At 37.5% G+C, this 17,067-nt stretch overlaps 1 long non-coding RNA gene across 1 annotated transcript; it reads right to left on the bottom strand.

Moving 5' to 3' along the window:
- Positions 1 to 251: 251 nt before the first annotated feature.
- LOC134472079 (uncharacterized) lies at positions 252 to 1,554 on the bottom strand. The gene is made up of 2 exons (XR_010041927.1): positions 1,514 to 1,554; positions 252 to 914 (listed from the first exon to the last, which is right to left on the bottom strand). It is a non-coding gene; the product is annotated as an uncharacterized LOC134472079 (long non-coding RNA).
- Between the last annotated feature and the right edge of the window lie 15,513 nt (positions 1,555 to 17,067).

Raw genomic sequence — 17,067 nt, 5'->3', positions numbered from 1 at the left:
TACTGTTTATTTCTTTTCTTTGACAGTATGTACTATTTCTGCCTGTTTTCTATTTTGTTTTGTCTTCTTTAAATAATAATTTTAAAAAGAAATTCTTATTTATTGCCTTATTTAGTGACTTTGTAAATGCAGAGATATATTTTTAAATTTAACATTTCTTTACCAGGCAACATAAGTTGAAAACACATCCTGCTAATCCCAGAAGAGTCAGGATTTAGTCACAGGAGGATAAAAATGACAAAAGTAAAATGGTAAATGATGACTTAAGAATAGATTTATTGTTTTCAATCGTATGCTTTGAAATTCTTTTCAACAATATGAGGAGAATAAACATTGATATGAATCCTGAAGAACACATATCCAACACATACCGCTGGAGAAGAGCTCAGAAAAGCAAATATTCCATAATTGTTGATGTGAATGGGCTTAAAGGAAGAGTCAAGAGCTAGAAGTGGGTTAACATGTCTGGAGTCCAATATAATCTTTGCCCTTTAATTCTTCAGTGCTGTTTCTTTGTGCTTCTTATGGCCCGGCCATCAGTAGCCTCCAGAGCAACAGCCAGAGCCACCAGACTGCTGTCTATTGCGGCAGTTGCAATCACTACTGCAGGTACAGTGACTGCCACAGGTACAGGCACCACCACTGCCACTATTGCAGCAGCCAGAGCTCTGGTGTCTGTGACGAAGAGATCGGTGGGGCCTGTGGTGGCTCAGGCAGCAGCCCCCACTTCCAGAGCTACAGCAGTCCCCTGAACTGGAGCTACAGCAGGTAGAGACTGGAGGAAGGCATGAGGCTGAGCACTTGGAGGTACTCTTAGGGGGACACTTAGGGGAGCACTTAGGGGAACACTTGGGAGGAGGCTGGCACTGCTTCTGGTTCTGCTGGCAGGACATTTTGGCAAGAGTTAAGAGATCCTAGATGAAAAAATAGAAACTCATAAGATATTCAATATTCACAGACTTTATATATTTCATATTTTTTAAATCCTTCTCTAGGGTGATGAGAAGGGACAGCAAAAACACGTAGATTTACAGAGACCAAGTTGAAGTAAACAGCATATCTTCTTCACTTTTATACTTCCAGAGAATTCCTAACATATAATGACTGGATAAATCTAATAATATTCAAGTTACTGAGATTGATGTTCCACACTATTTATGATATTTTGAGGATAATTTAAGTCCATAACTATTCTAAGCATACCACTAGGCATGGGATCCAGCAATTCACAGTGCCATAATCTCCTACTACACACAACTATAAATTTAAGTCTGTTTAACTCGTTTCCTCACAGTACTGAGTTCAGCCACTGGAACCACCTGTACTTTACCTCTCACATTACAGCAATAATACTTTCCAGGATGGTTCTGCTCTTTCCCAAGCAACTCATTACTTTTGAATGTCTCTCCTTGCCCACTGTACTCTCCTACTTCACACTCCAACACTTCCTCTTCCCAGATATCTCTCCAGCTCCCTCTCTATTCCCCTTCCTGGTTCCCATAGAAGCACTCACCCTGATCTCAGATACAGCCACAGATGTGTCCCAGAGACGGTATAGCAGATGAGTAGCCAGTGTCAGGGACACATTTATATGAAATCTTAGGGCTGGGCTTTAGATGAGCCATGGTTCTGGAATAAGCAGGATGTGACCGCTGCGTAAGTGGAACACATGTTGCACCTGACCTAACACTCCCTCTTTGTTCTTCCTGTTGAGTTAGGTGTGAGAATTCCCCTACTATAGTCTTCGAGTCAAGGCTTTGATGTGGAGCTTTCTGTAAGTCATATTCTTTTCTTCAACTCTAACCTGCTTGAGGAATCTTGTGTCTTTTTCATGGAGGATTTCAGTATTGTGTTCACTGATAGTATTTTTTTTCAGAGAACAATAACAGATGCCCTCTTTCTCATCTGTCTTCTGAACCAGACCTTTTCTATCACAAGAAGGAGATTTTGGGCAACTTGGGGTCCAGCACCTTTGGGCAAAGTTTAGCCTGATACTATTAGGTTCTCCTCCACAGTTGTACACATGTCTCACAGGTTGTGTCAAATCCAGTGACTAAGAAGACTCAGTGGGTATCTCTTTACATTTCTTTATTCAGTATCCTAGATGAACATATATTTTTAGCAGAAAACTCATTGTTTATATTTGGTAATATATCATATTTTCAGGTCTCAAGTCATTCCCTTGGAGTAAATATTTCCTTTGCGTTTAATTAGTTCAATTCTATTTGCCTATCTAGGGAACTGGGTCCCATTCCTCTGTGAATCAGAACCTTTCACCTAGACATACCTCTAAGAATAATCCCCCACATTGTATCACACAGGCTAGTAGATAGTACTAGGGTTGACCTATGGAAGTTAGGATATCAAATAATCTTATATATAGAAGCATCCTGACTTTTGTTGAGAGTTGTGCTCTAATCCTGCCTCATGAAATCAAGAAAGAGAAACCTTCTAGCCCTAAATGTATTTTAACCAATCTTACAACTTTTCTTAGAAAAGTTTTCTTCCACACTTTTCCTCCACATCATCACTTTCTCTCCGTATCCCCACTTCTCTCACAGACTCTCTGCACACACACATATTTGTACACAGCTTACACGTACATAAACTTTGGAAGTCATCAAGAAAATAACTGAGTTTTTCTTAAAATACAAGAAACTGAATATGTGGAAGGAATTCATTCCATCATTGAAACCAAATGAAATTTCATTTCTACTCTAAACCATAGGTATCTGGAATGAAAAACTGAGTTTGTGTCAAATGTTCTAACTTGTAGAAAATTTCTTTTAATGGCCAGCTATTAGCATACATTTTAATAAGACATTGGGACAATTAATCCTGGCATTTCAATTTCTTTAAAGTAAGAAATTCTTAGCAGATTAGTAGGTCAACACATAGGTTTGTCTGTGTGGATCATGCAGGTGTGATTTTTGGCTCCTATATATGGCCCCTGGCTTGTTCATCTTTTCTATTCCCAAGCAACCTTGAACTTTGTACCTTTGCAGCTATTCTCTGTCGCACTCTTTTGTCATGATATTCCAGCCCAGGAGCCAGGTATGTAAGGACCAAATCCTCCCAAACCATAAGCTAAATTAAACCATTGCTTTTTAAATTGTGACAAGAAAGCTGACTGGTATACTTATTTATTTACCTTCTAAGAAGGAACTTCTAGAAATACCCACTTTAAAAAACACGTGTCTAATAAGGACATTATTGCTGATATTGATGATGAATTCTGTAATGATGAAAAGAATGATGACTAAATTCTAGACCTCCATTTTCTTCCAGTATTAACTAAAGGTAATTTCCTTTGTACCAATTTTTCTTCTATTAATTTCCAAAACCTGTGAAGGGGGAGTTAGGAAAATGTTTCCTGGAAAGTATTACTTTAAGAACAATTACTGGGGGGAAAAAATGGCGGCTTGCTAGGGGATCGGGCGGAAAGGCTCTCCAGAGAAATCATATTAGAGGCTAGAATATGACAACTTGGAGAGGGCCAGACAAATAGATAATGATTCTTATTAACCAAGACAGTGCAGCTGGAGGATTTAAAGTCGTGCTGAGACTGTGAAGAATGATAACGGGAGGCTGCAAATCCTGCACCTTTAAATCAACAAACTGACCCATGGACCCAACAGGAAAAGCTGTGTCGGCTTTTGGTGACTGCTAGAAACTGAGACCTGGGACCCCAAGAAGCAGCCAGGACTGCCCCACTGCACCAGAGGAGATTGTGAGGGGCTCTGGAGCTCTGGGGCTGAACGCTGTGCAGATTGCTGACTGTTCCAAGCTGTGCCAGGAGCACACGCTGTGCAGATTTCTGACTGTTCCGCGCTGTGCTGGCAGCGCGGGAAAGGTGGGCGGTGTAATGTGGGGTGGACCGGGAGAAGGACCTGCGCCAAACCCTGGTGAGTACTGGGGACCCTGCGGCTGCTGGGTTTGGCCAGAGAACATCTTGGAACTGGACAGTGTCTGCCACCATGGGGACATCAATAACACAGAGAGTCTGGTGGCAGACATCTTAGAGTTGGGCAGAACCTACAGCTCAGTGACATCACCGAGTCCCCCTGTAGGGAGGTCTGGTGGAAGACATCTTGAAATTGGGCAGAGCCTGAGTATGTGCTGGCTTCAGTGTCATACAGAGAACTAGTGGGAGACATCTTGGATTTGGGCAGATCTGCTGTTCTGGTGCTCTTGTCACAGAGAGGTCTGGAAGAGAACAGCTGGGATTTGGGCAGAACCCTGTGCCATAGTGACATCAGTCAGCTGCTTCTGGTACAAAGAGAACTGGCAGGAGCTACTGGGGCTTAACCAAGCCTCTGCTTGGGGCCCAATAAGCAGATACAAAATAGTCACAACTCAGTGACATCCAGAAAGTACAGCCTAATTTATGGATTGACTGGCACAGAGGCTGGAGACTAGCCTGTACTGCCCCTGCATCCCAGCCTAGCCCAGATAACAGCAAATTGGGGAAGACAGCAGGGACTCAGGTCAGCATGCTTCTGAAGGGCCCTGAATAATTTGGAGGGGGCCGGAGACCCCTGGGACACTCCAATCTGAAAGAAACCAGAAACATGACAAGAGATAAAAAAAAAAAATATCCAGCTGCCCAACATGAGAAAATAAGCCCAGGAGAAGTAAACACTGAAGAGAACAAGCACAGTAACCATGCATTGCTCGACACAGTATCAGCCGAAATTAAAAAATACCTCCATGATCTCATAGATGAATTTAAAGCTGTACTCCTGATCCAAGTGAGGCAAGATATAAAGAGATTGATTAAAGAAATGACAAGCCCTGCCCAAGAGAACACAGATGGAAGAACTGAGGAAATCAGAAAAGAAAGAGAAACTTCTGAAGAAGAATTTAAACATAACTTAGAATACATGAAACAGATCCAAAGAGAATACCAGGAAACTAAAAACTCCATTGAACACTGGCAAAATGCCTTGACAGAAACTAAAGACAGCCTTCTGAAACTTGAAGAGAGATTTATGGCATATGATTGTGAAAGAAAAAGCCTCTTAAAAATAACAAGGAACCAGAAAGAAACAATTCAAAAACTAGAAGATGACAAAAAGATACATAACTTAAGAATAAAGAATGTGAGTGAGGAAGCAGGAGAAACCAAAAATGAAATACAAAGAATATTCACAGATATATTAAAGCAAAATTTCCCATGTATAGCAAAAAGAAATGATATCCAGATAAAAGAGGCATACAGAACACCAGCTACCTACAACCAAAACAGATCTACGCCTAGACATATAATAATCAAGATTCCAGAAATCCACCAAAAGAACAGAATATTAAAAGCAGCCAGAGAAAAGATGCAGATTACCTACAACGGGAAAATTATCAAAATAACAGCAGACTTATTAACACAAACTCTTAAGTCAAGAAGGGAGTGGGGAGAAATATTCCAAGTCCTGAAAGAAAATAATATGCAACCAAAGCTCATATACCCGTCAAAACTCTCTCTCAAAATTAATGGAGAAATAAGATATTTCCAAGACAAGGAGGAACTGTGGGAGTTCGTGGCCACCAATCCAACCCTACAGAGAGTGCTGAAGGACATTACAGAGAAAGAGAGGAAGAGTTACCAGGATTCCAGCAATAGTGGCAGAGAGGCCTCAATGAACGGGGCAGACAGTGGAATGAGGGAATAAGGTGGACAAATTATAGCTGAAAAGTGGAGTAGCAGGCATGAGGCAGAGACAGTAAACTATAGTCTTTAGTATAGACAGCTCTGAAACATTATTTAAAAAAAGGCAGAGGTCATTGTTAATGATGTATAAGAATTTAAAAGACACAGGAGTCTTATCACCATATTTAGTTTGAATTTAATTTGTTCTGATCTGTCCACTCATGTCAGATTTGAGGGCACAGACATCTTGACCCAAAAATAGCAGGTTATACCATGGTAACTATCCTTACTTTCCTATTAACTTAAACTGAAATCCTTTATTGCTTACATTGTCTTACTATGACTGATCTTAATTGAATCTGAATCATAAGACTATGGGTTGGCCTTGGCTGATTTTATTTGAATTTGGTATGCTTGTTAGTATCAACCCTAAAAGTAGAGGCAACTACTCTGAAGATGACAAGATGTAAAGGATATCCATACTGGTATTAACTAGTAACAGCTCTCAAATCCTACAATGCTGTCAAAGTTAAGTTTTTATAAAAATAGGTGATACTATGTTTAACTATAATAAGCCAGTGTTGTGGACAAATGTATTGAAAATAACAAGAGAAAACATAGTAACTATGGAAGATCATCTATATTGTGGTCTTATATGTCTTATCCTTTGCATGTTTTTCTAGGAAATTGTTTTGCTGTCTTGTTATGACTTGGTTTTCCCTATAATACAGAGAGGATAGATATATATGTAGAAATTCACACATGGGTTTTTTTTTAAATTATTTACAGGAACAGATTATATAATGCAAGATGTAATGAACAGGTACTCTGAGGAAGAGACGCTAAGAAACCCGAGGATAATTTTGTAGCATTATGATAGAAATTCTAGCAATACTATTGTTCGCTGATTAGAAGGACATTGGACTGGTTTCTTCAGTTCAATTTCAGCATATGTAGAGATGGGGATGGCTACCACGAAGAGAATGAGAGATGCAATGTAGTTATTATTGTCTTCCCTAATTTGGAACTTGAGGACCTAAAAAAACCTTCATCATCCTGTAATGATTTGATTAGTTCTATAATATGCAATAAGATATAAAGTGGGTGAAGATGGGGACAAATATTTGTAAGAAACTAGAGACAGTTAGATAGACAGTGAAGATTTCCAGTGGACTTGCTTTGAATTCTGTATTTCTTTAAATTATTTTTTTAAATGTTTTGTTCTGTTTTGATATGTTTAATCTTACCCTCTTTGAGATGTAAAACAAATGTGTAGGACCGATAACCATATTACTGAGCTTCTGTTCGATCATAGAGCAGAACGGTTTGTAGTGTCACTTTTTGAATGTCATTCTAAATACTTTAATTCTATAACCTGAACAGCTATTTCTAAGATGACAATGTGTAACTTATCAACCAGCAATTTCTTACCGTTTGTTTTTCTGTAATTTTGTATTATTTCTACCCTTTTTTTAATCTCCATGTATTTTTTTGTTTCCTTTTCTTTAAAGAAAAAAAAAGAATAATTACTGTACTGTTTTGTTCAATTTTATTATAACTGATGACAGGTAATTGTTTTTAAGGTAGCAAGAGGCTTATGGTAACCATTGTTGATTACCCTGTATCCTGTTTTTACATCATGTACTATGTCCATCCTTTGTTTTGACTGACTCCTTTGTTTTGTCACATTTGGTTTTATTCTCTTCCAAAAAAAGTAATAAGAACTGTGAGAGTAATAAAACCCAAAATGTGTAAATGTTATTATAAAAAAGAGAGGAAAAGAAAGTGCTCTAAAGAACACAACTGCAAGTGTGTTTAGGTGTGTAAGATAGATGACTATATTACTAAGTTTTTGTTGGATCATTTAACACAACTGTTTGCAGTCTCACTGTTTGAATGTCCACTTTGTATGCTTAATTTTATAACTTGATCAACTATTTCTAAGATGATATGTAATTTATAACTAGCGATTTCTTACTGCTTATTTTTTTTGAAGTTCTGTATTACTTGTACCCTTTTACTGTTTTTTTCTTTAAATAAAAAAGAAACACAAACCATAAAAAAAGAGAATAATTGCTGTCACTCCCTTCTTTCTGCTCAAACTGTTCCCCAGTCTCATAGCAATCAACACTTCAGTGCAAGCCTTGTGGAATCAGGGATAATGTCACAATCTTCAAAAAATAGGTATCATAATAGGCTATTTTAAACACCTCAGAACCATCAGTCTGTGACCAGGATCAGTCATGATCCTGTGAAAAATATAAACAAAACCCTAGTTTCTGTGCAGACCCACTCCCCAATAAACTCATGGTCATATTGGAGATAGAAACAGAGATACCTGAGGGTTAGATAGTGACCTTAAACCTCAACACAAAAGGAAGCAGCAGACAGGTCATGATAAGAGGCAGGCTCCGAGATCCACACTGGTGCATCTCAACACTTAGCCTTTAAAAAAGATGCCAGGACACCATAGTAGAGCACTTGATTTAGAGAATCTGGGAATAGGTTCCAATATGTGTAGTTAATCTGTGATGATTAGTTAATTGTAATGTGCCGTATGAGATAAAAGCCTTTGATCATTCTTGCCATAGAAGAAATCCATGTAGTGAAGCAATCTTTTAAGGGTTCCATAGGAGACAGGAAAGCCACAGAGATGGGTGAGTTTATAAGAATGAGAATAACAGTTATCACACTAAGTTTCTGTAGGAGAATAGAACTCAAAGGTGCATAAAGAGGCAATCATTTATTTTCCTTTATTTGTTTGTATTGGTACACACCTGTAAAATCAACACTTTGGGAAAATGAGGTAGGAGATCGCAAGTTTGAACCCAGCCTGGCCAGCTCAGTGACACAAGAGACAGCTCTGAAAGTAAAAACTGAAAAATGTGGTGGAGCATAGTTCAGTATGAAGGCCCAGGGTTCAAACTCCAGTACCTCATATGCAATTATGATAGGATAACAATATGTACATATATACTATAGAGTAAATGTGCATAAATGTGTGACATATATGTACATATACAGTATATTTTAGAAAAGATGACATCAAAGTATTATTTTCCAAAAGTTGTATTACATATTTAGAACAATTAAAAATAAATTATTTAAAAATGGCCAAATTAGTAAGAAAACTCTAAATTGACTACATGCTATATATAAACAAAATGTGAATGAAATTATGAGCAAAAATATCCCTTTACATAAAGTCCATTAAGCATGAAACATTTAGAAATCACCTGAATAAAAATTACTTTAGATTCAGTTGAATGAGATTCCAAAATGATCTGTGAATGTTGACTTATGCAGAGTTCAAATATGAAGTTATGCCATTTTCTTCAAAGAGGATAACAATTTTCCTTCATAAAATAAGAAACAAAACTTTTGCATGTGTTGGCAATGTAGACGACTAAATGAGTTAATGATATTCAAAATTTTATGTCATAAATAAAGAAATATTAAATTTCAAGATAAGTGCTAATATTTTCTTTAAAAAGGAACTCAAAAATAGAGAATTTAAAGCATAAATACTTGAAAAAAAGTTCACTCTAACAAATAAATATAAACACAATAGTAATATGTAACTTCTACCCATTATAGGTTATTTTACACAGACATATTTAATTCTAGGTCAAGCACATTTACAAAACCACTCGTATATTTCTATAGTAAGAATATTATACTCAGTTTTAAATTTGAAAATTAAATTTATATAGTGTTATAAAACACAGAAACTTATATGTTAAAAGTTGTGTTTACAATGATAAACACACATAAGCCCTAGAAAGAACTAAGAAAAACAGGAGAGATTAAATGAGTTATGCTACAACTCTGTAGTTTTAGACTCACTGGAAAGTGGTCATGATACAGGAGGTAATTTCCAGAGATTTGGAGAGGTTCCATTCTGCCCTGTCTGTTTGAGTCAACCAAACCTCACTCCTCACCTCACTCCCACTAGTTTAGCAGATGTTCTGCATCCTTATCATGCTTTTTCTTTGCCATCTGAAGCTTCATTCATTTCACAATGTCATGGGAGAGCTCCACTGAATTAAAGATTCTACTATAAGTAGATTCCAAGGACTGTAACTGAAGAGAGACTTATACAATGGAATGAAACACCCCATCTTGATAATGAAACTTGGTCTGTATTCATGAATAAAGCAATTCTGTACTCCAGTAAAAGGACACTAGTCAATCAGTCACCTTTAGGTAGCCATCCCCCAAGACAAAACTGGCACAGACTCAGCTATAGCTTTTCTTATTCATAAAAGTGTCAGTTGTGAGTCAGGCCCTGGATAAATGTCATCTATGAACACTGTATTCCTTCACTCTTGTTTTGAGAAGTTAAGTTTATTTCAGCTCCACATAAAGCAAATCTGCTTTGTACATTTCTTCAAATATCGCCATCTCACCTATGTGTCCTCTGAAGACTCACCCACTCTCCTTCTACCCTACTTAGAGCCCATTTGGATTCCCCAAGATGCTCAACCTAGTTATAGAGCTGAATGCAGACAAGTGGTCAAATATTAGTGGAGTCAGAGCTGATGAAAAACATGTCCTGGGGATATCTTTTGTAAGCGCCAAGTCTGATCTGTTGGCATTCAGGGTCCTGGGAAGGATGAATGGCAGCATGATACAACCAGAACACATACTAGGTCATTCTTGATATTAACCTACCTCTTTGTCCTGTCTCTACTAGATCCAGATGGTCCTTCACTCTTCTACCCTGAAGATCACAGGATTTCCTGGCTACCCTCTAGTGGTGGCAGGATCCTGACTGGTCATTTCTTAAGATAGAGGTTCATGAACTAACTCCTGGGGCCAAGATCTGTTTGTTTGCTTAGGCTGCCATGACCCTGTCTCTAGTATCACACAGGATAGCTAATGACAGCTCTGATATGGATCATCTGGGGACATGAAGCAAATGGATGTTGTGCAGGTAGAGAAATATTGAATCATGAATGTATGGAGTCATTTCTTTGAGTGAATTATTGTTACATTATGGTATATAATTACCTTAAGACAATTGGCAATTGTGTATGTATGCTGACTAAATGATAAAATTCAGTCATGATATTGAAAAAGTCCCTCCTCTAAAAAAATTGAATTTAGGTCCTGTAGCTTCCACAATGCATTCCCTACAGGCTCATCTTCTCTATGTCTTTCTTTCAACTCTACTCATCCATTTCAATCTGATTCTCTGTAAAGTGTTGCTTTCTCTCTGAGACACTGATCAAAGATTTTCCTTGTATCAGTGACAGATGGAGGGTAGGAGCAAAGCCATTTGTAACCACGCAATGTTCCCTTCTGTGATTTTCTCATCAATAAAGCTGTCTCATGTCTGCCTCCAGTGAGGACCACAGAACTCCAAACCTGCCATAATTGCTTTCTGAGCCCAGCCTGAATGCCAGGCTTACCCTTCCCCCTCAGATTCATCACAGAGTACTTGGTCTTTGCTGTTGTTGTGCCATGGAGATAACATAATTGGAGAAAATGTATGCATTTTTATGTTGCAAGACACCACTGGGATTCTGTCAAGTATATAGCTAGTGAAACCATAGCTTTGCTTCCAGATACTCATGGATCCAGAAAACTTTCCTAGAAAGTAAGAAAGGAACAGAAAATAGAGGTGAGGAGCCCAGAACATAGAACCAGTATGCTTGAGTGTGATTCTCTACAATTTGGTAGATCTGTGACATTGAGATAGTTACTTAACTTCTCTGTATCTCAGTTTCTCCATTTCTAAGGATTATAATAGTACCTTTTTCAAAAGATTGTTTTGAAAATAAAATGAATTGATATTTGTAAAGTATTTACAATATTGCCTGCCACAAAAGGGTATAAAAGTACTTGATATCTACATATACAAAAGGGAATATCTGTGATGCTGATCAAGTAACAGATGGAAGATAGGAGCAAGGCCATTGGTAACCCTGAGAGGACCCTTTCCAGCCATGGTTTTCCCATCAATAAAGCTAAGTCACACATCTACCTCCAGTTAGTTCCCAACTTGTAATATTAAAGTATTTTACTAACATAAAAATCTCTGTATTTGTAGGTTAACCACATCCCCAGCTAAAGAATAATATGTCACAGACCGCTTTTTCCATAGAGCTAACTAATGAGGTAAAAATAGAAATCTTTCACTGAGACCTTGGGCAATCTTTTTCAGAGGAACCTGCCCTTCCTTTCCAGTCTGAATATCTTTTACTTCTTCCTCTTGCTAATACCTCCTGAAAAGATTTCCAGTCTATGTCAATAACAGTGTAAAGAGTGGGCATCTTGCCACTGCCAGAGTGGGGACAGCCAGTCTCAATCCTCTCCCTGTGAATCAGCAACATTCACAGACTGTTTTGGAAGAGAACAAGACCACACCAGGAAGTGAACCCTGCCTGGGAACCAGCACCATGTGCCTGGTGCCACAGGAGTAGGGACAGCAAGATCCCAGCCCCTTATGCTGGCAAACAAGAAGTACCAATCCCCATTCTCCACAATCACCACCACCCTGCACCATAAGCAACCAGTTGATCCAGAGAAGCACAGGCTGTGATTATAGCTATGGAGGTGAAATTCAATTAGATGCCTGTGTTGTTTTGGTATTTCACTAACCTTGCAGGTCGAGGGTCAGTGGTCTGATCACCTGTTCTGAGGATAGTGGTATGCAGTGTGTCATCTTAGGAAGGGATCTCCTTCTGAGGGTGGTAGCTATTGTTGATTCCCTATTGTCTTTTTTTGAAGTCCTATATCATTTTCATTGTTTTGTTGGGTTGGGTTTTATTCTCTTTTGTTTTGTTTGATTGTGTTAAATCCAATGGCATGAGCAGCTATTTCAAAGATAGCAAGATATATTACGGTAGCCATTTTAAATTTACCATTGGCTTATTTTGAAGTCCTTTATTGCATTCATCATTTTGCTTTTATTGGTTCTATTCTATTCTGCTCTGTTTTATTTTTACTATGTCCTAAGGTATCTGAGCTATTTTGGAGACAAAAAAAGGCCTTTTGGTAACTATTATTGATTTTGTAATAGTTTGAAGTCCTATAGCACTTATACTGCTTTGTTTTTTTCTGCTTTTATTCTGTTTTTTATTCCTTGATTTTATCCACTTTAAAATAAAAATAGTTTTTGTTGGAATAAAAAAAAGAGTGGGCACGTTGGTAAAGAAGGGAGATAAAGTTGTGAAGCAGTGAGTGCCAGTAGCTCATTTTCCTCAGGACAAAGTATCTAGAGTCTGGAAAACAATAGCTTTGAAAGAAACTGAAGTTAGAGAAGGACACATGAGAACCATGAGGGAAATAACTGACAGAGGAAAAGAAAATAGGATTCAGTGATACAGAAAATGTGGCACATGCTGTAGAGTCTGAGGCACTGCCAAGTAACTGGATGCCAGCTAGGAAGGTATCGGAAACTAACAACTTAGCTAACAGAGAACTTGAAGTCTATACTGGGACCAGGAGAAGCATATGCAGCTAGAGACAGAAAGAAAAATATGAGACACTCTTGAGCAACCATTCAGACTCGACAGTTGATGAGCTGTTTTGCTACAAGTGTCCAAGGACAGAAAGAGTTAGTGGGAAATTTCTACTCCTGTCATTTACTTAAATTGATATTGACTCTTCATGTGTTTTTGCAGAAAGAATAGCTTGTATATATAACAACATTCACAGATTCACCCTTAAAACACTTCTGTATGATGGTCTTTGCAGTCAGTCTTTCTCTCTTTATCTGTTCTCTATTCACACTATGACAGTTTGTTATTTGTGGTTGCTCTACCATGAAATAGGTGAGGTGAGGTAGGGAGAATTGGCTGAGTACTGTTAGGCACTAAAGAGAAAGTTTTAAGGAGATAATAGTGGTAGAATAGAAGAAAAGATTGACATGGGTTGTGACTTTATTGTGGTAGTTTTAGTTAAGTTCAAGTTTTAGTATTGAGAGTTTTCAAAGGATATTTTGGCGGGGTACAGGTGAGATGTGGAAGAAAGGGGATTTGCTTTGTTATTGGAGAAAACTATAGGGTTATCAGAGTTCACTGATAGGGAGGAAAATAAATTAGGTAAGACATAGAAAAGCCAAAGGCTTAGGATGGGGAGGATCAAAGAATTATCCTAGTGAAGGTAGAAGTGACTGAGGAGCTAAGTATGGCAAAGTTAAAAACTTGGGAGGAGGTTTTGTGTTTGGAAAAAGAATGAAAAAATTATGTTAATAGTGTTATCTCAGAAGTTTGAAGTGAAGAAACTAGATAAGGATCTGAGACAAGGGAGAGAAGCTACTTGTCTATTAAGTTAGAGCTAATGAAAGATCAACCATATAGCAATTATCATCTAATATACATACAACCATAAAACAATATAACCCCACATTACTGCATAACTCAAGAAACACAAAATCTTAAAAAATAAGATGCTTGATGGTAACATGTGTTACACATTCTGATGAGTTATTGCATATGTGATTCCCAAGTAAGTTCTTTCAGAGTCTGAACACTCCCACCTCAATTATATCTCTTGTCCCTTCACTGCAAAAATGGGATTCACTTACTCAGGACCGTTTCCTGACAGGTTGTAGGCATTCTTGCAGAATTTGACCCAGTGTGTGTTCTGGAATTAGCAACTCTTGCTGTCCCTCTTCCTGAGTGTGATGTTGTTCAGACAAGTCCACTGGCACTAAATTGTCCATTGAGTCAGGATTATTCCTATGAAATCAATTCACCTACAACAGTAACATGCTAATCCATTACAATGTTATCTATCAGAGTTAGTTGAGAAATAACATACCATAGGACCCTGTTTTGGGTCTCCCTTTAGCAGTAGGAATGGTGCCAATGGTGCCAATGTGAGCCTCCAATCTTGTGTAACTCAGGCTAGAACTGGTGTCATCAGTCCTTGCCTTTCAATGGGATTCCACCCAGTGACTGTCCTTCCCTCATCCACTCTGGGAAAATGGCACTGTGAAATCATCAAAGTGCTGTTCTAGGACTGAAGTTGCAATATCCAGCCCTTCCTCACAATAGCATCCCTGGCAGTACCTGCTCCATGTGACTGTCCTGAGGTGCTTGTACCACAATAACTCACCAACTGTTACCTCTAGAGTTCTGCTCAGGAATCAGAATATCATATTCTTCTTGCTGTCCCCAACTGTGAAAGACTCTCTTTTGTCTGATGCAGTTCTCCTTGAGAAGAGATGTTCATTTTCCTGTGCCTCCCAGCTGGCACCATCCAACTGCTTTGTACAGCACAGTGCTTTCTTCTCACCGGTGTGAGCCACTTCTGTATCACATACTCCTATTTTCTTCCCCTCTGTATTTCAATCATTGTTCCTATGTACATTTACCTCACTTTAGTTCTCCAAAAATTGGTCCCCTCACACCAGCCAATTTTTCTTAGAAAATTCAAGTTTCTGGCACTCAATTTTCTGATATCTTGTCTTACCGTGCTCTGCTGTTTTACTCGAAGTTGGGATCTTCCTGGGTCTATTTTTCATAATAAAAGTAAAAGGAAGAATATGGCATAAAGTTGAGCAGCTCTCAGTTATGGAATGAAACTAAATATAGAGAACAGAGTTTCCTGTTATCACTAGAATGTGTGCCTATCTGAAATATGTCTGCTTCCTTCAATTGGAAACAACAGGCCAAGGAAAATCCCAGTCTTCTAATTTAAGATAAAACAGCAGAACAAATCTGGGATATCAGTTAGACTTCTAACCTACAGTTGATTTAAGTTAGAAAGTCAGAACTGTCTTGCCTTTTGCTTTTTTTTTTTTTTTTTAATCAGTACCAGGGATTGAACTCACAACTGCCTGCTTGCAAGGCAGGTGCTTATGCAGCTGAGCTAAATCACCAACTCCCACCTTTTGCTTTTCAATAGAGCTGCATATCACTTTCTAGGACAAACTGCTGCTCATAGAGGCCTTATAGAAGTACACTTTGAAATTGAATATTTCAGACAGACAGACATTCCAGCGACTACAGCTGGACAGCATTCCATGTACCTAATGTATTTTAAAAAATCTCTGAGAGCTCTAGCTTCTTGTAGTTAAAAACTATAATTATGAAATATTCTTTCATTCTTTTCTATTGTGAACAAGGAGAAAAAGAAGATCCAAGTTTGAAAACTTAAGTTTAAATAACAGAAAAATAATGAAATAATCACATTTCTTTTTTCTTTTTTTTTATATTTTATTTAAGGAGAAAAAAACAGAAAAAGGGTACAAGTTATACAGAATTTCAGAAAAAATAAACAGTAGGGAGTCACTAGTTAATAGATTACATATTGTCATCTTAGAAATAGTTATTCAAGTTACAAAACTAAAGCATATAAAGTGGACATTCAAACAGTGAGATTGCAAACAGTTCTGTTCAGTGATCCAACAAAACTCAGTAATATGGTTTTCTATCTTATGCACTTAAATATACATTCAGTTCTATCCTTTAGAACACTTTCTTTTCCTCTTTTTTGTACAATGACGATTACACATTTTGGGTTTTATTACTCCCACAGTTCTTATTACTTTTTTTTGAAGAGAATAAAACCAAATGTGACATAACAAAACACAGTCAGTCAAATCAAAAGGATGGACATAAGACATACTGTAAAAACAAAATACAAGGTGATCAACATTGGTTACCATAATGCCTCCTGCTATCTTAAAAAGAATTGCCTATACCATCAGTTATAATAAAATTGAGCGAGACAGTAAAGAACAAAACCAATAAAACCAAAACACTAGAGACATTACAAGACTTCAAAAGAAGATAATAGTCAAATCAGAATGGGTGTCATAATGAATCTTACTGTCTTCACAGTTGTTGCCTATACTCTCGAACTTGTATCAAGCAAAACAGAATAAAGGAAAATCAGTCAAAACAAGATGGTGAGAGCAAGATGGTGAGAGGGTTTCAAATCAAGTTAATAGTACATAAAAGTGGGTTACTATAATATATCCTGCTTTTTATTTTTCCCTTAATTAAAAAGATAAAAATTAAAAAGTAAATAATAAAAAAAGGAGATTGAGATAAAAGAGGACATAACAACAAAACAACACAGGTCAAAACATAACCATTTAAGCAAAATAGTGTTTCACCACCAGATATTACGACATAAAAGTAGTTACCATAGTGTCTCTTTCCTTGAAATCTTTGAGTATAACTTCGTATACTGTAGCATCAAACATATCAAGACAATGTAAAACAATTCAAGAGAATGACAGTATTACAGGTTATTTAGAACCAAATAGCAGAAAATGAACAATGGTTTCTGTATAATCTCCTTGTCTAAAAAAGTTTTTGTTTATATTATCACATATAATAAAATCCATTAAGATACAACATGTTAAGACTGATGGAGACAGAAATTTGGACTTCAAAACAAGATGATGTTAAATCAGCACTAGCTATTACGATGTCTTGTTTTCTCCAAAATAGCTGTTC

This window comes from Cavia porcellus, unplaced genomic scaffold, assembly GCF_034190915.1.
Source record: "Cavia porcellus strain 051 isolate PalLab524CR breed Dunkin Hartley unplaced genomic scaffold, mCavPor4.1 scaffold_1, whole genome shotgun sequence".
NCBI lineage: Eukaryota > Metazoa > Chordata > Mammalia > Rodentia > Caviidae > Cavia > Cavia porcellus.
This window is presented reverse-complemented; position numbering and strand designations above follow the sequence as displayed.